Source organism: Sturnus vulgaris, chromosome 1, assembly GCF_052056855.1.
Source record: "Sturnus vulgaris isolate bStuVul1 chromosome 1, bStuVul1.hap1, whole genome shotgun sequence".
Taxonomy (NCBI): Eukaryota; Metazoa; Chordata; class Aves; order Passeriformes; family Sturnidae; genus Sturnus; species Sturnus vulgaris.
This window is the reverse complement of record NC_142243.1, coordinates 9,684,090-9,706,498: the sequence shown is the minus strand read 5'-3', so window position 1 is coordinate 9,706,498 and position 22,409 is coordinate 9,684,090.

Here is a 22,409-nt window from a genome sequence, read left to right as displayed (position 1 = left end):
TCAGAATTACAGGTGTCTGTCAGTAGTAAAATATAATGCAGTGAGAACAAAGGAAAGCTGTGAAGTCTCTCCTGTAGAGGCAACACCATATATCATGGGTTTTTTTCCCTAAAAGCTATGTATCTATTTCTGTACCTGTAATGGGAATGGGCACAGGGAAGAGACTGACTGTGCTGCTGATGGGGGCAGAGAGAGAGGGGAGTGCATATGGGGGAGGAGGTGGCACCTCCTGGGGCAATCCCTGCCCTGGCAGTGGCACCGAGCAGGGACAGAGGATGGAGCCTTTTCTGGTGTCTCTCATGGACCAGAGAGTCCATCCCCTTCTGTGTGAGTGTCTGTGAATCACAGAAGCCACACCACGCAGAGGGTTCCTCTGAGCCTTTGGGACACCTGAGCTCTCATCCTCTCCCACCTTATGTGAGTTCTTGTAGGAGCTGCATCAGTCTGGACCCTTTGGCAGCCAACAACACACCCACAAAGCACTTCAGTGTCCTTGCCCACATGCATGCCCTCCCTCTCTCAGAGCTGAAGGGGCAGCCCCACAGCCAGATCACCCTGATCTCTGCATGAGCTGCTTTGGAGCTGATGAGCCTGGACATGCAGGACAGCCAGGGTGCAGATGAACAGGGACACTGGACAGGTTCCTATCCATTCTGGCAACAGCACCTGCAGGTTTCCATGGCTAGTCTGAGACCTCTCAAATGCAGAAATGGGTCCCTTACAAAAGTTCTGGATAATGAGAGGAATGGTTATCTCCAGAATAAAAGCAGTATACTGTGGAGGGGAAGAATAAGGGAGTCTGCACTTCAGAAACAGCTTAAAGAGGGAAACATTTCTCTGACAACTCCTTCATGGTCACACTGGGCAGTACCAGCTGCAGGAATCTCTTAGCTCTGTACTCATACCCAGTGGCCCACAGGCAGCTGTGAATACAGAACAAACTGTGAATACATACACTCCTTTTCCTCTGATTGCACCAGGGAGCTTCTAACTGGGACACTTGAAAAGGTAAAGGAGATCAGTGGATGGGAGGGTGGAAGAGTCAGAAAGACCATCTCTCTTTCCTTCTTCTCTGTAAGAGAACTGAACCAAAGATCTACAGCAGACAGTTAGAGAAAAGGTATTGAAAACTGTGCGTGTGTTTCAGTTTGGTGTGAATTGTAGAATGAGGTTACTTCCAGAGAACAACTTGTTTTCCCCTGGCAGTGCATCAGCCAAATTCCCATTTATCTCCCAGTTCCAGTGCCATTCCCAGCACTGTTCCCAGTTCTGCTCGTACCAAGGCAGAGGTCAGCCCTTAGGTGGCAGAGTGTTGACACAGACCGTGAGGAGGAGCAGGATGCTCAGGAGAGCCCACGCTCAGGAAAAGCAGCATGATCCATCCCCCACACCCTGCTGAGCAGAGCCTGTGTCTGTCCCCTGCAACACTGCCCTGTCTGTGCACTTTGGGGGTGACTTTTTTTAAAGCTGTCACTGTGGCAAGCTACAGGTCATTCCAGTTTGCAAATGGGCTCCCTGCACAATGTTTAAAAAGTCCTAAATAATCAAACCATATGTGTCTAGCTGAATGAAATAAAATGCTACCTATTAGTTAAGTCCTATTATTTACAACCAACTATATTTCAATATCCTTTTCTTAATATAGACTGGGATATATTATGAGCTGGCTGACATGCAATTTAGGTTGATTTATTGTATCAAACCATTTAATAAGTAAGTTATGTTGCTTCAAACCATTAAATAACTGCGTTGCATCAAAATAGTTATAGATTTTTCACAACAGGACAAATAAATATTTTCCATGTAATATGCTACAAATTTCCCTAGGATATTCCATTAAATATGGAAATTGGATTTGGAAGACAACAGAAATCAAAATGAAGCACTGTGCTTTATGCTGAAATCCTTCTGGATTTCTCAGTTGGTGCCTTCGTAATTGAAACAGCTTCTAAACACAATCCCATTAAGCTGTGAAATTCTCTGTTCAGAAAGGCTTTATTTAGTAATAGCCCTTGGCCACTGCTTATCCCTGGTTTCCTGCTTATATTCTTCACCTGCTCTTAATTAGTGCCTTGGGTTTTGCCTGCCTGTCTCTGTAGGATATGAAAAAATACTGAGGGTAATAATGAGGGAATCAGTAAGCAAGTTTATAACAGTATAATTAATAATGGATCCTGACTACAAGGGGACATTTTGTTATACGAAACTGCATTCATGAGAAGCAATTTGAAAATTAAAACATAATCTGAGCAATACACAAAGTTGTGCTATAGAGAATGTTTGTGCCTTAGCCAGGTGATGAATTGGACAATTTAATCATTCCTGCAGATTATAACTTCTGTAATTCAGATAAGTACCAAAATCATATGGCCTGTTTCAGAAAACACTTGACTTTATTACTCAACAACAGAAACAAAAAGAAAGCCACTGTTTCCCTCAAATACACAACATCTTTGAAAATAATTTTCATTTTGCCTTTGAAGGCCATAACATCCTGTTTCTTGGGTTAGGACAATAATTTATGAATTTAGACATTTAAAAGTACCTTTTTGTCATGAAACATATGGAATTAATATTTTTAATAAGTAGGGTGGTTTTTTTCAATCTTTTAAAAGACCAGCATATACTTTGATCAATGTATAGCTCTGGTTGCTTGTCCTGATGCCCCAAACATGAGCTGAGAGCAGCTTGAAAGACACAGGCAATATTGGGGCTTTTTTTTATCATTGAGGTCTAGTCCATTTCTGTCTGGCTTGAAACATCTCAGTTAAGGTTTCTATTTATAATTCCCCTTTTTGACTGAATGCAAAGCTAAAAATCCAGCTGAAGCATTGCTCCTGCCTCTTGGATATTTCATGCCCAGCCCCAGAGGAGGCCTTGCCTGGTGCCTCTACAAGGGGCTGCCATGGTGTCTTGCTTTGAAAGACAGGTGTTTGTTAAGAAAGGCAGGAGCCTCTCTTGAAATGGACAATGTAAACCCCCTCCCTCTAAATTATTATAATTTTGAAATTAAGGGGCTCTCAGGCAAAGATATGGGAATAGGAATAAGAGTTCTTTACTAGGAAAAATTAAAATAGAAATACAGTATTACAAAAGAACAAACCCAAAACACTGACAGAGTCAGAATACAACCTGACACTCTGTCAGTCAGTCAGGGTGTTGGTAGCAGTCCCATTAAATGGTGGCTGCATCCTCCTGCAGTGACAGCTGTGGTTCAGTTGAAACAGTGCTGCTGTAGAAGCGTGCAATTTTCCTCCAAAGGTCCAGTGATGATGTGGAAAGGTCTGGTTTTCCTCTGGAATCCAGTGGAAAAAGGCTGTCTTGATGTTCCAAATCGCAGATTTTCTAGGTAGGAAAGGCTTGGCTCCTCCCCCTGGCTGGAGCTTCTCCCAATGAGATGATGGAATTTAATCAGTCATGCAGTGGGACTCAGTGGCCCATTAACAGAAGATATCTTCCTGAAGGAAGGATGGGTTGTGGAAAAGATAAAGAACACTGCCCCAGCTGGTTTTAACAGATGGTCCATTAACAGAAGATATTCCCTCTGGAGATAAAGAACACTACCCCACCTGGTTTAACAGGTGGTGATAGAACACGTGCTTTTGGTTAACATCCAGCTTTGCAAGCCAAGACACATGGGGAATCCCATGTCCCACAGAGGGTTCAGCAAGTCTGCTGATCCCCTCACACACAGTTCCCCTCTCACTGGCAGTCTGACAGGGCTGTGCCATAGATATGTTGAGGTTTTCCCACTCTTTCAGCCCCTTCCAAAATCTGCATCTTAATTTAAACCAAGAGATCTCTTATTTTATTGTCCCCCTCTCATGATATCCACTACGAAGATACTTTACAACCCTTTCTGGCTTCACTGCAGTGAAATATTGAATTTAGAGGAATGCTTTCAAACAGAATAATGGATTTAAAGGATTAAAGCTGAGTTACAACTGTTCTTGGATGCTCAAAAATCAGCAGCAGGTGTGTTTTATGGTTCTGGTACCTATGCAAATTTACATATAAGCATAAGTCAAATATTGACTAGGATTACATAAACTGAGGCTGGAACCTAGAAAGTTGTTTGCAATAAACAGAGGAGTGAGGTTTTGAAAAATCTTCATGACATCTCAGGAAAATTCAATTTTTAGATTCCTGTTTATATGGCTTAGGAGGAGTAATGTGTTATGAGTCTAGAACGTCAGGGGATTAGACCTCATGACCCATGCACTTATACTTCCTGCACTCCTGTCAGGCTATGGGATCTTAACTGCATTAATATGTCCAAAGTTTTGAAAAGAAACAGGAAAAGTTAGAAAAAATTTTATACACTTATACAAATCAGGGAGTTTAGACAGATGAATTAGTCACAAAAATCATTAGGTTTTGATCTGTTGTCAACTGCTATTACAAAACTCGCTATTAATGCCATTTCAGTCACTTATTTCAGCTGTAGATTGAGTCTGGTGCTGCTCCATTGTGCCTGGATGAATGGAAACTGCTGTGACGTAGATGCTTTGGAAGAAATGTGAGCACTATAAAGAGACTTTTAGTCTCAGTTCATATTGTCCCTCTATTGTGCTCTGTATTCATCATAAGCCTAGAAAAGTTCTTCCAATTTCCTATTCAGTTACTGACCCATGAATAGTACAACTGTACTGCTATATATGTTCTCCAAATGTCTGGGCTGAATAGTTTATTTCCTCTGAGTTGTAATTATTCATCTCAGCATTTGGCAATGTTTTCAAGTGCTTTTAACTTTCCTCATGCACTGTGTCATGAGGTTTCAAAAATAGTAGTTTCTTTGGACAATCTGGATACTGAAGTATTTGGTTGGCTCATAGGGTGGAAAACGGCTTCTGACCTTCACAACTAACTTGTGGTTGCCTGGTTAGCACATTTGAAAAAATCATATTAATGTAAAATGGTAAATTAGAAGAAAAACATCAAGGAGAAGGATGTGAAGTTGGGAAATAAACAGAGGTAAAAGCTAGGATATAACTTTGAGGAAATACAGTTATGCTCTAGGACAATGGAAGCAGAAAGGGAGGGTTGGTTTGGGGAGGCTACATGTAGAATGAAGTGGGTGGAAAAAGTTTGTGATAGGAAGAGAGGAGCTGTGCTGAAGATCCTATTTGAGTCAATCACAACTTGAGGACCATTTTAATTTCATTTCTAAATATTTTCCATGGTGAATGTGTGGAGCTAAACTAGAGCCTAAATTTTCAGAAACATGCACTGCATATAAAACCTTTCCAGTTTTGCTCCAGTTTGCAGCTAAGATACATAGTCTGAAAAAGTCAGATGTTCAGGTGCAACCCACCTATCAATTTTAGAAATTTTTCACATTTTAGATTACATGAGGGCCATTTTTTGGCTCGCTACATAAGAAAAAATGAAAGCTTTTCTGAGTAAATAAGAGAATTGGAAAGTACTGATTCATATTCTAAGAAAGAAAAAGCAAAAGCTTTTCACGTCACCAGACCAAGAAAACATTTTTACACCCATAAGCTAGTAAATAGTACATTTTGGGGCATTAAACATAAATCATGAATCTTGATCTCATTACCAAACTTAAAAACTGTGGCATTAACTGTGTCAGCTGATGGATTATGTGTGCAGTGATTTCCACAGCCAAATTCACTCATGAAAAAATAATATTCTCCATACTTTAATATGTCTTGAATATTTATTTTATGATTCTCCCAAACCAAAACACAATAATTTTGGCTTTCACTCTTCCACTAGTGTCCAGTTTGTACCTATTTAATTGCAAATGCTTCACTAAAGGTACAATCCCACTAGCCAGCAGGCTGCCAACTATGTTGAAGCATAGCTCAACACCAGCTAAGTAGGAAGTAGATTTTTGAGCACAACTGATTAATTTGCCCTTTCATTTTCTACTTGAAAATAATTAGCACTTGGTTTTGTTATTAATACAGCTTAAAGTTTGCCATCTGCCTTTGTAAAACCATGAATTTTGGACATGCTGAGTCAAATTCCTGCATGATGACCTGTGACCTATCCCAGCCGTAACTTTGTCCCTGCTAATCCTGACATATTTATTCAATCTGTACTTTATGTCCCCCAGCAGCAGGCACTGAACAATCTTAAGAGGGCAGAAATCCTCTCAGGGAAGACGTTTGTCCCAAGCTTTGGCTGGAGAAACACCTATGCTTTGTGTATAATTCTTCCTCTGGTGAGATCCACACGTCATGGCATATAGTAGTCGTTTGAAGGAACTTAATTGCTGCTCTAAAATAAGTCTTCTGCAATATGTTTCAGTTCATCTTCTGCAATGAGCAAAATACAAAAGCATCTGGATATCTGCTTATCATAAATTGTTATTGTTTTTAAATATGTGCCCATTTCCTACAAAAAACCCACATTCTCTCAGGCCTATTCAGTTATCCAGCTGTACACATCTCAAGCTTTAAGCCTATACTTAATTACTGAAACATCAGCAGAACTTAGGATGCTGATCTGGTGTTTTGCTGATCATAAACAAGTTTAGAGCAACAGTGCTTGCTCATCTCTGCTTATGCTTTATGGTTTCCATTGTGTAAATTTTATATGATCTTGAGAATCCCTTATCAATACTTACCCATCTTACAGCATGTTTGTAACTCATCTTTTGCACTTCACCAAGGATGCAGTTTCTTCTTTTGCAATATTGTGAGAATTTCATGATGCCGTACATCTTTCCCTTTAATATATATGGACACATTTGCTGACATTGGTCTCTGGATACAATATTTATGGTCTCTGGATTTATTTTCAGAATTGCTATGGCAGGAGGGAAAGGAGAACACAGCCACAGCTGAGGCAAGACAGTCATGACACCCCTCAGGGAATAAGAGAGATTGGAACGCTGAGCCAAGAGGGCAGGTGCCAGGGCAAGGAGCTGGAACACCAGAGTGTCAATGTGCAGCAGGAATGAGCCTTGAGCCAAGGACATGGCACAGGGCCTCCCACACAGGGGTCTGAAACCCTCCCTAAGGGATCCTGGTGCTGACATACACTGACAGCCCACTAGAAGAGCATAAGGGGAGGGCTTGGATCAGCTGCACCAGTGCGAGGGGAGCTCTTTTGACTTTTTACAGTGAGTGATTAGATCACCCCAATCTTGTCTGGGGCTGTTGGACAGCAGTGCAGACAGCCCCAGACTTGCAGTGTGACCTCCCAGCTGTGGGTTCCAGCAGGACCTCTGGCTCATACATCAGAAAGTCTCATTATCATTGCTCCAATTTTCTGTTTATTCTTTCAGATATCTCCTCACAAATGTTTGTTTTAATTTCGTGGCAGTTACTTAAATCAAGATGGCTTTTATCATAGTTAATTACTAAGAACTTGAACTTGAGAGATACTTTGGATAATCTTGCCTATGACTTTGTTACTGTGGAAGAAGAGATATTGAGTAAGTTAAAAGCAGTCTCAGAGTTTGAGGATACAGAACTAGCCAAGATGCAGACAGCCATTAGTCCCAATTTTGTTTCTTCTTTTCTTGGTGAATAACTTAAAGCAAGCCTATAGCTGAATTTCAATTGACAGTAAACAAGTAAACAGTCAGACAAGTCCATCTAGGTCCCAGTATCATTTAGCATTCTTTAAAATTCAGACATTGTAATGTAGATGAAGAATTTAAACAAGAGGAGAGAAAAGCTCATTAGATTTTCCTTGCAACCACCAATGCAAACCTATTTTTAAATTGGTTTTATGTTATGGATAGACAATAAGAATAGTAGTCTCTAGCACTATTTGTACAGAATAGTCATCCTAAATTATATTTACATTAATTCCTGCTTTTTTTTACACTTTATTTCCCATATATAATATTTCTTTAGTCTTTTCCCGTGTCACTCCATTACCCCACCAATATTTTTTGTGATTTATGGCATGATGATTTAGTACCAAATTAACAAACCCAAGAGATGATACTTGGACACTGAAAAATATAATGTAAATCACTGACACAAGACACTGAATTAGTGCAGAAGTTTCTGTGCAATTAATGAGTGCACTTGAGAATGGCTCAGTATATTTAAAGTACTTAAGGATCTCCACTAAGTTGCACAATCTAAATGCAATAATTTTTACTAAAGCCAAGTCTTGGATGGGGAAAATTAAGAAAGCATGGACTTCACTTTCTCAAGTCAGCAGTGACAGAAAGACACAGATTTGCTTACAGATAAAATTAGAGTTCCAGCAATAGACAACTATATGGGTTTAAAAGTAAGGGCTTTCTATTTATCTGTACACTGTTCAGATTCTCATAAATTTACTTCGAATACATTTTGCTCCAAGAATCATTCAACTGGGTTCTATAAGATGTCCCTACAAAGGACAGTAATTGGTGTAAAATAAAGACTGCAACCACCTATTATAAAATGAGTATAAACTGTGTGTATGTCTGCTAGTTTTCAAGAGGGTTTTTCTGTTTATTTAACAATTTGGAAACATTTCCATATGCATTGCTATGTCATAGATAGTAGAGCATGCCATGCTAGATCAAATCAATGACCACACGTAGCAAAAGCTTCAGGAAAAACCCATTTTTACTGTACAAGCTCAGCTTGGTCTCTTTCTAACCCAGAGTTTCCAACTCACACTCAGGCATATGAGACACCCAGCTCCCTGTGCTGCCTTTTAATTCCTCCCTAACACCTTTCTGAGTGTGTTTATCTCTTTGCCAATCCTACCCACTGTAGACTGCTCTTTCCAAAGGGTAACTTTTTTTTTATCCCTTTTTATTGAGCTGATCAGTGCATTTTCTAAGTTCAATAGCTCCTTGCTGTAAAATACAGTAGGTGCATTAGTTTGAAGTCTCCAGATTTAGGTGCTGCATTTCCTGACTGAATTCTGGGCTGAAGCATTTCCCTGTGCAGCTCCATGTTGCTTGCCTGCACACCAAGACATTTTCTTGCTATTGCTGAAGGCTGGAAGATGTTCTTTGCCCTTCCCAACCCTTAGGATAGCAGTTCCCAGGCTGCTTACACAGATGAAATCAATCCCAAAATCTGATGATTTTGTTCAGGATTTCCACTCACAGAAGCATAAAAAGCTTCATCACACATCAAATGTATGAGACTCTACTGTTTCAGAAACCTTACAGATTTGCAAGAATAAATAAAATTGCAACATATCAATGGAATGTATTTAATTATATTTTTTTTTCTTTGGCTTTTTCATCCCAATTTCAATGAAGGTGGAATTAACTTTTGAAGTTAAGATGAAGTTTTAAGATTTATGCCTTCTCTTGCTTTTTGCTCTCTATATAAAAAGGAACAAAAGCCAGAATTTCCGTATGTTCATGCAAGCCAGAAAGCCTTGTTGTACCCATTTGTCTGGTACAAAACCTTGCTTGTTTGTTTCTTTGCTGTTATCTTAGGATGCTTATTTTCCCAATAGGGAAAATTTTCTCTTTGAAAGTGTGTAATAGTTCCCATTTTATACTTTTATTCACCTTTTTTTTTTGCTTTCATATATCGTCCTTTTGAAAATGGTTAGTAAAACCTTTTGCAGCATCGTATGAATAATTTTCAATGCACTTTTTTTTTTTTTTGCCAGATTCAAAGCTGGTTTTTGCCTGTGAGGCTGTAAAAAGATCTAAAGATACCACAGGTGGTGAAATTGAAACAAAGCTACTTAATTTGACTCATATCCCTTTCCTTAATACATGGTGTTTAGGATGCATTGCATTCATATGCTATTCCATTCATGAATAAATCATGGGCATGTTGGCTGTGTTTGTGGCTTTCAGCTCACAGTATTTGTATCTGAGAGCAACATCCAGAATTCAAATAACGTGGCATACCCCAGGTATTGCCAGCTCGGGGTGATTTTGTGGAAAGACCAGCTCACTTCTGTGTGGAGCTGGAAGGGACAATTGAACTGCTTTTGTTGGAAAGGAGCAGGACTGATCAAGCAGTTAATTAAGCAATCAAACTGCTTGGTTAATGATCCTGCAGGGGCTGTCAATTCTCATTATGTGGTAGATTAGTTTCACTGAAGTGGAGCTGAAAGCTGAGGGTTGGTTTTTGCCTCTCTCAGGTAGGGGTGCAGAGCAACCTTCACAAGGTCCTGGGCCAGCAGGTAAGGGAAGGGAATGGCAGGGTCCTGGCACAGACACGGGAGGTGCTGCTGATCAGTCTCACCTTCTCTGGCACCTTGGCAAAGGCACCATTCTGTCTGTGTTTGTCTATCCCAAAAGAAAACCACCCTTCAACCTATCTTAGAGCAGTTCTGGGCTCTGTTTCATCACGTTGCCCTGCAAATGGTCAATTTGGCACACTGAGAGTTGCTGACAAAGGAAAGGGGATGGAAAAAGGGGGCCAGAAGCTGCTTAAGCCGAAAAGAAAGATTTGTCACTCTGTGCTCATGTGTGGGGACAATATAAAATCCTACCTGTGGCCTTTCAGAGGAGCTTCAAGTTGAATCTCCATAAAATAGGAGCAATTGGTAAAGTATGAATATAGGGAAAATTTAGTAGCTTCAAGAGAAAGGGCTGGAAAATGAGTGATGAAGAGACAAATCAAAGAAAATTAATGTTACCAAGTGACAGATAAGAATACACCAATATTTAATGGTAAAAATGTGCAGTGCATGAATAATTTAGACTTCTACCAAGAAAGAGAATAAGTTCCAGGTGTAGACACCCTGTTAGGCACAGTGATGAAATATAAATTATAGCCATTTTTTGTGGCTCTATACTGTCTCAAACAAATGTGTCAGAGCATTTGAAAAATGTCGGTTAATAAATTCTCTCAGTTTATTACCTTGATAGAACTAATCCCATTTTTCCTAGGAGAAAACTGAATATTTCTTATATGTTTGAATCATACAGGAAATCTGTGGCAGTCCAGGATATAATCCAGATCTTCTCAATATTAGCCCTGTGTTTAGCTATAAATTCAGCTTTCCTTAGACTTGACTTGTTTTAAATCATATTTTGTAATCCAAAAGAGCCTCCTTCCTCCACTGCAAAAAAAACCCCAACAACCCCCTAAAACAAACAAACAAAAAACCAACCAACCAAAAAAACCACACACACACACGAAAAAAAAAAAAAAAAAAAGGAAAAAAACCCCACCAGTAAAAACACCAAAACTTAATTCCAAAGAAGATTTATGGTATTAATTTTTCAGAGCTATTAGTGAAAATTTGCATGGAGATGGCCCCAATCTACCAGAAGAACTGGCTGGCTTGACACTGAAAAGGAAGAGAGAAGACAGAAACTTCAAGAAGTATATAGACATTTTTGAGAGTTTTAAATGGACATGTTGCAGGGTTGCATGCAAAATGTGCATGACTAGACATCATTTCTGGATGACAAGGTCAAATCAGCCATTTGTCTGCTGGTTTTCACCTGTTCATGAAATATGTGCTAGTTTACTAAACTTTTGTAGACTCAGTTGGACTATTCTCATGAAATCATTCTGGAGTTGAGAGATAGTCTGTGTAACCTGCTTTTCTTTAGAGACGAAAATTTTTATTCACTATTCCTTCCTTACCTGCCATCAGTTTATCAGCATGCTGCAGTCTCTCAAATCTGATATTACTCAGAGCTTTGGAGGAAAAGTAAAAGAATAATATTGCAGCTTATCCTACAGCCCAGACTTGAGCCACCCCAGAATCCCTGCTAAATTGAGTTTCTTGATATTTCACATCTATCTTACTTTTTTTAAAAAAAAATGATTAAAATTATTTGCCACTGAATCTTGAATTTTTGTTGAAAAACCCCCAAAATAGTTTGTCTCTTATGACACTTTCTATAATTCAAAGATATATTCAAAGGTATATCCCAAATCCTGGCTGACTCCTAGTCCTATCCTGCACTTGTAGCACATTTTTAAGTGAAAGTTCCTGAGCACATCACTACAGCAGCATAAAATGTCTCACCTGGAAACCCACATTTTCTGAAATCACTGCTCAAGTGTCTGTCAGGTACCTGATGAGCCTCTTGGGGGTGGCTCTGTGCAGGGCCAGGAGCTGGACTCGATGGTCCTTGTGGGTCCTTCCAGCTCAGCTGATCCTGTGATCCTGTGATTCTGTGATCCTGTGACCAGCTGCTGTCTGAGCTCACCAAGGTACCTGTCATGCATCACCCAGAAGCTCCTTTGCCTTTCTTCCCCACTGCCTTTTCTGTGCTGGCCTCCCCAGTTGTGCTGGGCTGGAAGTGCAGAGGACTTGGCAAGCTGTCTGTGAAAGGGATGCACTCCAGCCTAAGCAAAGCAGGAGTTTATCATTAAAGACTTCATAAATAATGATTTGCTCATAAAGAACGAAAATGGAAGCAGAAGAGCTTGGAAACTCATGAACATTTGAAATGGCAGGAGCCATGTTACCAGCATCTGAAATACATTTAAATTGCTGTAAATGTTGTGGATCAAGGATCACTAAATTGCATACTGGAAGAAAGCTAGTGATATAAAAAGTAATGAAAAGAGCCAGAACTGAACATTAGTAATTTTCTTCATAAAAAGCAAGTTTCCATGACTCATTCATATACTATCAATTACATGTGTTTAGAGGCTGAATTTTAAGATTAAAATAGTCTACTAAATTTAACTGAGCAGTTATCTTTATATTTTTGCAGAAATGTTTTCCCTTGGCAATTGCAGAGAATAGCAAGGTGGTGGTGAGCTTGGGTTATGATAACATCCGCCCATAACCTGCATTTACTGTTTATATAAATGTGTGGATAGCATTGAAGATTTTTCCGTTCTTCTAAATATTTTCTTGCCAAGGTGACGCTGTTTAATTCTCATCTCCAAAGAGCTTTAGTTTTTACAGATGCATTTTGAGTCTTTTCATAGTGATGTTATTAATGTGATGTTTCAAAGTGGTTGCAGCCACACTGGCACATGCAAGACATGATGATTTTCCCTCCCTCAGTCTTGGTTTGTGCTCCTTTTAAAAACTTTATGGAGAATAAGAACATAAATGCCACTTTGTATTGACACAGAGATCAGCCCAGGTGATTAGTTTTCCTCTGGCATGAACTTGTGGTGGACGCAGGAGGGAAAGGAATGGGAAGAAAACTATGGGTAAATGTATTCTTCCTTGTGTTTGTTCTCAGTTTCCAGCTTATTATAAGGCTGAAAGCATCCTGAGTCAGAGCTGCATCCAGTGTTAGTACTCAGTGTTAGATTTGTCCTCCATTACCTGAACTGAACACACTTGGATCTTTTTGACTGCCACAGCATCCTGGAAATCTGAGTACTAAAATTTTGCTATGCCTTGTCAGAAAAAGTAATTATTTTTATTTTAACCCTGAAACTTAATAATCTAATTGTGTTTTCCCTAAGTTTTCTGGTATGGGAAGTCATGAATAACACTTCCCTTGTTGCCCCTCTCAGGAGCTGGCTCCAGAGTGATGATTGCCTCTCTGCAGTCATCACTCTGCTGAACCAGGTAGTGCTTGGAAGCTGTCCTGGCTTTGACTGAGACTGAATTAATTCTCTTCATAGCAGTCTGTAGGGTGCTGTTTTGGATTTGTCACCAAAGCAGTGTTGGTAACAGGAATGTTTCAGCTGTTGCTGAGCAGCCCATACACAGCATCCAGCCTTCTCCACTTCTCCACTGCCTCACCAGCAAGGACTGGGAGTGCACATCAGGCTGGGATGGGACATTGCCAGGACAGCTGAGCCCAGCTGACCAAAGGGGTGTCCCACACCATGGTATCTCAGTAATAAAGGCTGAGGGGAGAAGGAAGAAGGGGGTAAATTCGGAATGATTGTCTTGCCAAGTCACTGTTATGTGTGATGAAACTTTGCTTTCTTGGATATGGCAGAACCATGGGAAGGAGGGGAATTAATCCCTGGTTTGACTTTGCTTGTGTGTGTATGGCTTTTCTTGTGCCTGTTAAACTGCCTTTATCTGAACCCATGAGTTCTCTCCCTTTCACCCTTCTGTTCCTGTCCCTTTCCTTGTGGGAGGTTCAGTGCCTGCCTGTGTGGGGCTCAGCTGCCTTGGGATCAATCCACAAGAACTGTTTAATACAATCCAGAGCAGTAGATGCTCTGTCCCTCTGATCCTGCCTTTCTGCCCTCTTTGTATCCTCTCTAGTTTTGCTGCATCTCCTTCCCAGAGGGGACAGAGCTGCACGTAGTGATAAAGAAATGGCTCCACCATTGATTTTTATGACTTAGTTATGATTTCTGTTTGCTAAGAAATACATACTAAGGGATCTTAATTGAAGATGTTTATTTAATATTCTCTTTGACTTTTGACTAAGCAGCAAGGCAGCATTTTCACAAAATTATCTAAAGGCACCTTTATGAATGAACACATTTCTTGTATTTGTGGCTCATTTTCTGCCATACAGACCTACAGCTGGGGATTTTACAGCTCATCTTTTGACAAGCATATCTTCCAGAACAAAACTGACTTAAAGCAAAAAGAACCTCAGAAAATAACACATCAGGACTCTCTGAATCTCATTCATAATGTGTTCAATTTCTTCTTTTCAGAACACTCTACCTTGGAAGCTTTACAGCATAGAAGTCCTGCGAATTTACACGAAATATTTGAGGAAAAAAAAAAGAATTACTGAACATGAATCTGAATCTTCTTGTTAACAGAATAGTCTTTTCTGTAACATTTGGTTTCTCTTTTCATTACATGACATAGCAGAAGTATTTCTTGAAAAATATTGATTGAAAAGTAATTTATAATCAGTGGAAAACAGAATATTAAAAATTGTATATAACATACATTTCTTTTCACATCCATCTTCCTATGAGCCTGTCATTTTTTTCCTTATGTGGTTTTGTCCCTGTCCTAGGGAATACTGCAATTACAGTCAAGTAAAATCAATGCAGCCCTTAATTAGAGTAATTTGATTCCTAAGAAAATAAAAAACCACAACCCACAACCCAAAGCAAAACAAAACCAAAACCAACAAAACCAAAAAAACCCAACCAAATAAACAAAAAAAAAACCCCAAACCCAATTACTGAAAACAGTTACTTCAGCTACAGAGTTTTGGTGTGGTTGTATTTGCAGAGCTTGTAACAGAAAGCTTTTTCCTTTAGTAGAAATTACTTTATTTAAATAAATAGAAACTCTCATATATGAATATTATATATATATATGTTGGGGGTTGAATGCTTCGCTTTTCTTTCTGTGGAATTTCTCCCATTGTTATGCTAAGTAATTGTGGCTACACCTTAAAACGACAGATAATGTTCTCTCGTAGGGGGGTGGCTGGAGGGGGAGGGGGGGGGAACCGGAAAAGGAAAGGTGGGATAGGGGGGTCTGGAGCGGGGGGACTGGCTCTCGCTTGGCTCGTGGAGTGGGAAGAGAACCTGGGCTCTGCTCTGGCATCTTCCCCTGTCATCGCAGCGCTGAGATCCACGCTCCCTGCCTTTGGACATCGCTCCGCGGCTCTCCCAGCTCACCCTACTACCTCCGGACACTCTGCTGAGCACCACGACCGACACCGTGAGGGGGGAGTCACTTTCCCCATCCTCTCTCTCCCCTGGGCCGTGGCCGCCATCACCCAGCCCTCTTCAACTGCGCGGGACCTGCCCTGCCCACAGCACCGGTAACAGCACAGGGAGACGGCCTGCGGCCAGAAGGGACTGGAGCGGAGCTAGACTGTTTCTGTTGCCAATTTTTATAGCTGTTGTTGTTTTTTTCTGCTTTTGTTAAATACCAGTAAAGAACTGTTATTCTCATCCCCATATCTCCTGCCTGAAGGTGTCTGAATTGGACCTAAAATAATTAAAAGGGAGGGGGATTGCACTCTGCATCGCAGAAAAGGGGCTCCTGCCTTTCCTTAGACCATACCTGTCTTTCAAACCGAGACAGATTTTGGCGCCCAACGTGGGGCATTGCCTGAGGGCATTGAGAGAGGGGTAGAAAAGGGGATAACAGTTCTTAAATTACCCAAGCTTGTGGTAGGTGACACCATGCTGTCCAGCTTACCCTGGATTGGCCTCCATGTGGTCACTGCTATATCTCTCCCATTTGCAAGCCCTTTTTTAAACATGAGTTTCATAACCAAGGTTACTGTGGCTATTATCCAGTTTATTATGTGGGTTGATCAGTTGAGGAATTCATGGATTTTTAATTTTCTCTGGAAGATGGCCACATGGATTCAGAGCTATCACACTCTAAGTGTGTGTTTCTGGGGCTACTTCAATAATGGTACTTACTGTGAGGAAGTGGCAGCAGGTGAAATTTTTTCTCAACCCATCACAGGGTTTTTGAAGTTCACCCCACCAGTCTTCAAGGGGTTCCAATCCACTTTAAATGCTAATGACATTATATTGTGGCTAGTGTTGCTTATATCCCTGTTAAACCTGTTCTATCTAACATTCAGAGATAAGGGGAGATTGACTTGGATAACAACCCTGATACCTACCCCAGGGATTAGTGATGTTACCCCAGAGCCTGATCCTATCCCAGAGACTAGGGATATTACCCCAGAGTTTGACCCTGCTCCACAGCCCACCTCGGAAAGGAACCACCCAGAATGGGTGGGGGTGCTAGCAAAGGAGATACGTGAGATGGGCCAGATGCTGAAGGAGTACCTCTCCCCAGCTGGTGAGAAACCCTCCCCCTGCCTTAAAGAGGGAGACTCTGGTGGTGCAGCAGTGGGACCCACAGATGTTACATCTGTCCAGGTTCCAGCTGAACTGCAAGGGCACTCACAGCCAGCAGCAGTTGCCCCTGTGGAAACTAGGAAGTCTAAGATGAAAACAAGGCACCTAGATAATAAGGGTCAGGAAGGGGGCCCCTCACAACCAGCAGGGGAGCCAGAAGTTGAGATCATCACCGAGTCCCTGTCATACGAGAGTCTCCGTAACCTGCGAAAAGACATTGTACGGCGGGGCCGTGAGGCTTTTACAACCTGGTTACTGCGGGTCTGGGACCTTATGGGTACAGGTGTGCAACTGGATGGTACTGAGGCAAGGAATTTGGGAGCCTTGACCCAGGACTCAGGTGTGGACCAGGTATTTGTAAGGGAGACAGGTCTCCTTTCCCTCTGGGAGCGACTTTTAATGAGTGTGAGAGAGAGATTTGTCCACAGGGAAAGAATGCAGGAGTACCACCAGAGAACACGTTGGAATACCCTTGAGGAAGGGATCCAAAAGCTGAGAGAAGTGGCAGTACTGGAGGTGCTCTTTGGGAGGGATGGACAGCATGACAATGACCCTGACAAGGTCAGGTGCACAGGGCAGATGTTGTGGAATCTGGCAAACCTGGGCCCATCTCAATATACCCCCTTTATTGCAATGATTGATGCTGATACCAACCAAGTGACAGTGGGTTCTGTTGCCAACAGGCTCAGGAATTATCAGAGTATGATGGCTGGCCCAGTGCAGGCTCATGTCTCTGCTGTGGCTAAGGACCTCAGAGAGGAGTTTAAGGAGGAGATGAAGGAGATAAGGGAAGAGGTGAGGAAGATCAGTGCAGCACCAGTGAGAGTCATGGACCCCAAAAGTAGAGCCCAACGCCCCCCAGCTAGGGAGAGAGGGTACACCCCACGTGCTGACCTGTGGTTTTTTCTACGTGACCACGGGGAAGACATGAGAAGGTGGGATGGGAAACCCACTTCCGTCCTGGCAGCACGGGTGCGCCAAATCAGGGAGGGGAACACCAACAGAGGGAACTCCACTAAAGTGAGGGTAGCCTCAGCCTCCCATGGAGGTGCAGGGTATTACAGAAGGGAGGATGATCTGTCAGATCCCCTTGAAGGAACCTCCAGTATGTATGCCCAGGAGAGAAATAATAACCAGGGCTAGAGGGACCCTGCCTCTAGCCAGGGAGAGGCACGGGAAAACCGGATCTTTTGGACGGTGTGGATCCGATGGCCTGGCACATCAGAGCCACAGGAACACAGAGCATTGGTTGACACTGGTTCACAATGTATATTAATACCATCAGGACATGTCGGAAAGGAACCTGTTTCAATTGCTGGGGTTACAGGGGGATCTCAGGAATTGACTCTGCTGGAGGCTGAGGTGAGCCTGACTGGGAAAGAGTGGCAGAAACATCCAATTGTGACTGGCCCAGAGGCACCATGTATCCTAGGCATAGACTTCCTCAGGAATGGCTATTACAAAGACCCAAAGGGACTCAGGTGGGCTTTTGGAATAGCTGCTGTGGCAGCAGAGGGCATTAAGCAGTTGAACACCCTGCCTGGGCTATCAGAAAACCCATCTGCAGTGGGACTCCTCAGGGTGAAAGAGCAACAGGTGCCAATTGCTACCTCAACAGTGCACCGCCGGCAGTACCGGACGAATCGAGATGCCGTGATCCCCATCCACAAGATGATCCGTGAGCTGGAGAGCCAAGGGGTGGTCAGCAAAACCCACTCACCCTTCAACAGCCCCATCTGGCCTGTGCGTAAATCGGAAGGAGAATGGAGATTGACAGTGGACTATCGTGCACTGAATGAGGTGACTCCACCGCTGAGCGCTGCTGTGCCGGACATGCTGGAACTGCAGTACGAGCTGGAGTCCAAGGCAGCAAAGTGGTACGCCACCATTGACATCGCCAATGCATTCTTCTCCATTCCTCTGGCAGCAGAGTGCAGGCCTCAGTTCGCTTTCACCTGGAGGGGTGTGCAATACACGTGGAACCGACTGCCCCAGGGGTGGAAACACAGCCCCACCATCTGTCATGGGCTGATCCAGGCTACACTGGAGAAGGGTGGAGCTCCAGAACATCTGCAGTACATTGATGACATCATTGTGTGGGGGGATACGGCAATGGAAGTATTTCAGAAAGGAGAAAAGATCATTGAGATTCTGCTGGGAGCCGGCTTCGCCATTAAAAAGAGCAAAGTCAAAGGGCCTGCCCAAGAGATCCAGTTCCTGGGAGTAAAGTGGCAAGATGGACGGCGCCAGATCCCCAGTGAGGTCATCAATAAGATCACTGCAATGTCTCCACCAACCAGCAAGAAGGAAACACAAGCCTTCCTAGGTGCCATAGGCTTTTGGAGAATGCACATTCCTGAGTACAGCCAGATTGTGAGCCCTCTTTACCTGGTCACCCGCAAGAAGAACGATTTCCACTGGGGCCCTGAGCAGCAGCAAGCCTTTGCCCAGATCAAGCAGGAGATTGCTCATGCTGTAGCCCTTGGCCCAGTCAGGACGGGACCAGATGTGAAGAACGTGCTCTACTCTGCAGCCGGGAACCATGGTCTGTCCTGGAGCCTTTGGCAGAAGGTGCCTGGTGAGACGCGAGGCCGACCACTGGGTGTCTGGAGCCGAAGCTACAGAGGGTCCGAGGCCAACTACACTCCAACGGAGAGGGAGATCTTGGCCGCCTATGAAGGGGTCCAAGCAGCCTCAGAGGTGGTTGGCACAGAAACACAACTCCTCCTGGCACCCCGACTGCCAGTGCTGAGCTGGATGTTTAAAGGAAAGGTTCCCTCAACCCACCATGCCACTGACGCCACATGGAGTAAATGGATTGCCCTCATCACACAACGTGCCCGTATTGGAAACCCGAATCGCCCTGGGATTTTGGAGATTATTACCAACTGGCCGGAAGGGGGAGACTTTGGCCTTGCCGACGAAGAGGAACAGGAACAGGTGACCCGGGCCGAAGAAGCCCCACCGTATAACCAACTGCCAGCAGATGAAACATGCTATGCTCTTTTCACTGATGGTTCCTGCCGCATCGTGGGGATGAACCGGAAGTGGAAAGCAGCCGTATGGAGCCCCACACGACAGGTTGCACAAGCTACCGAAGGAGAAGGTGGATCGAGTCAACTTGCTGAACTCAAAGCTGTTCAGCTGGCCCTGGACATTGCTGAAAGAGAGAAGTGGCCAAAACTCTACCTTTACACTGATTCATGGATGGTAGCCAATGCTCTGTGGGGATGGCTGGAAAGGTGGAAAAAGGCTAACTGGCAACGTAGGGGAAAACCAATCTGGGCTGCCAATGAATGGAAAGACATTGCCACCCGGGTAGAGAAGTTGCCTGTGAAAGTCCGTCACGTAGATGCCCATGTCCCCAAGAGTCGGGCTAATGAGGAACACCGACACAATGAGCAGGTAGATCAGGCCGCACAGATAGAGGTGTCGCAGATAGATTTAGACTGGCAGCACAAGGGAGAGTTGTTCCTGGCTCGATGGGCCCATGATGCCTCAGGTCATCAGGGCAGAGATGCCACATATAAGTGGGCACGAGACCGAGGGGTGGATCTAACCATGGACAGTATTTCCCAAGTTATCCATGACTGTGAGACATGCGCTGCCATCAAGCAAGCCAAGCGGGTGAAGCCCCTCTGGTATGGGGGGCGATGGTCCAAATATAAGTATGGAGAGGCCTGGCAGATTGACTACATCACACTGCCTCAAACCCGCCAGGGCAAGCGCTATGTACTGACCATGGTGGAAGCCACCACTGGATGGTTGGAGACCTACCCTGTGCCTCATGCCACTGCTCGGAACACCATCCTGGGCCTGGAAAAACAAGTTCTTTGGAGGCATGGTACCCCTGAGAGAATTGAGTCAGACAATGGGACTCATTTCAAGAACAGCCTTATAAACACCTGGGCTAGAGAACACGGCATTGAGTGGGTGTACCATATCCCCTACCATGCACCAGCTGCAGGGAAAGTTGAACGGTGCAATGGCCTGCTTAAAACCACCTTGAAGGCACTGGGTGGGGGAACTTACAAGAACTGGGAGATTAATCTACCAAAGGCCACCTGGTTAGTGAACACCCGAGGTTCCACTAACCGAGCAGGCCCTGCCCAATCTGAGCCCTTGGGAATATCGAATGGAGATAAGGTTCCAGTGGTACACATGAGAGGTATGCTAGGAAAAACTGTTTGGGTGAATCCTGCCTCCAGCAAAGACAATCCCATCCATGGAGTTGTATTCGCTCAAGGACCAGGTTGCACCTGGTGGGTGATGCAAAAGAATGGAGAGACCAGATGCATACCCCAAGGAGACCTTGTTTTAGGGTGAAATACCTATAGTACTGTGCCTATGTCTCTAACTGCATGTATGTATATATAATGTAACAGTTTAATTTGATATAGCATATTAGTATGGGAGAAATTCAGGGGTGGATAATGTTGGGGGTTGAATGCTTCGCTTTTCTTTCTGTGGAATTTCTCCCATTGTTATGCTAAGTAATTGTGGCTACACCTTAAAACGACAGATAATGTTCTCTCGTAGGGGGGTGGCTGGAGGGGGAGGGGGGGGGGAACCGGAAAAGGAAAGGTGGGATAGGGGGGTCTGGAGCGGGGGGGACTGGCTCTCGCTTGGCTCGTGGAGTGGGAAGAGAACCTGGGCTCTGCTCTGGCATCTTCCCCTGTCATCCCAGCGCTGAGATCCACGCTCCCTGCCTTTGGACATCGCTCCGCGGCTCTCCCAGCTCACCCTACTACCTCCGGACACTCTGCTGAGCACCACGACCGACACCGTGAGGGGGGAGTCACTTTCCCCATCCTCTCTCTCCCCTGGGCCGCGGCCGCCATCACCCAGCCCTCTTCAACTGCGCGGGACCTGCCCTGCCCACAGCACCGGTAACAGCACAGGGAGACGGCCTGCGGCCAGAAGGGACTGGAGCGGAGCTAGACTGTTTCTGTTGCCAATTTTTATAGCTGTTGTTGTTTTTTTCTGCTTTTGTTAAATACCAGTAAAGAACTGTTATTCTCATCCCCATATCTCCTGCCTGAAGGTGTCTGAATTGGACCTAAAATAATTAAAAGGGAGGGGGATTGCACTCTGCATCGCAGAAAAGGGGCTCCTGCCTTTCCTTAGACCATACCTGTCTTTCAAACCGAGACAATATATATATATAAAAATAAAAATTCTCAAATATTAGCCATAACTCCTTTTCATTAGTCTTTTCACTTTTCATCATGATCAGAAATGTTTAAAAGAACATGAGAGTAATTTCAGTTAAAAGCAATTCATGCTTACTCGTTTATCATGGATATCAGAAAAGTTTTGAAATGGAAAATATGAGCAGGAGAATAATCTCATAGAATTGTTTTTAGTTAAACCAAATTAATAAAAATACCTAATGAAGGACATTTCTAGAGAGACACATGGTAAATGGTTGCTAAGTGTTTTAAACCCAACAGAAATCCCACTATTTTTCTCTTTGCAAATACATCATTATTAATAATAAGCAAAAAGATAAGGCAACATCCTATCTTAGGAACATCTGAGAGCCTAAAGCAAGGCTTCCCAAACTGAGTTTAACTGAGTGCCATTATCAGTTTGAAAAATGCTTTGGCAAATGAGTGTCTGTGGCTGCTTCCCCTCTCTACCCAGTCCCGATGTCTCCTGAGGCACAGCTGCCTTTGAAGCCCCTGACCTGCCAGAGCCAGCACTGATGGTCAGGAGATGCCTCTTTAATCACTTTTATTTTCACTAGCCAGTATCCATCTTGCCAAGTCCTCCCAAAGTCTGCCTTAATCATGAAAACAGCAGTTT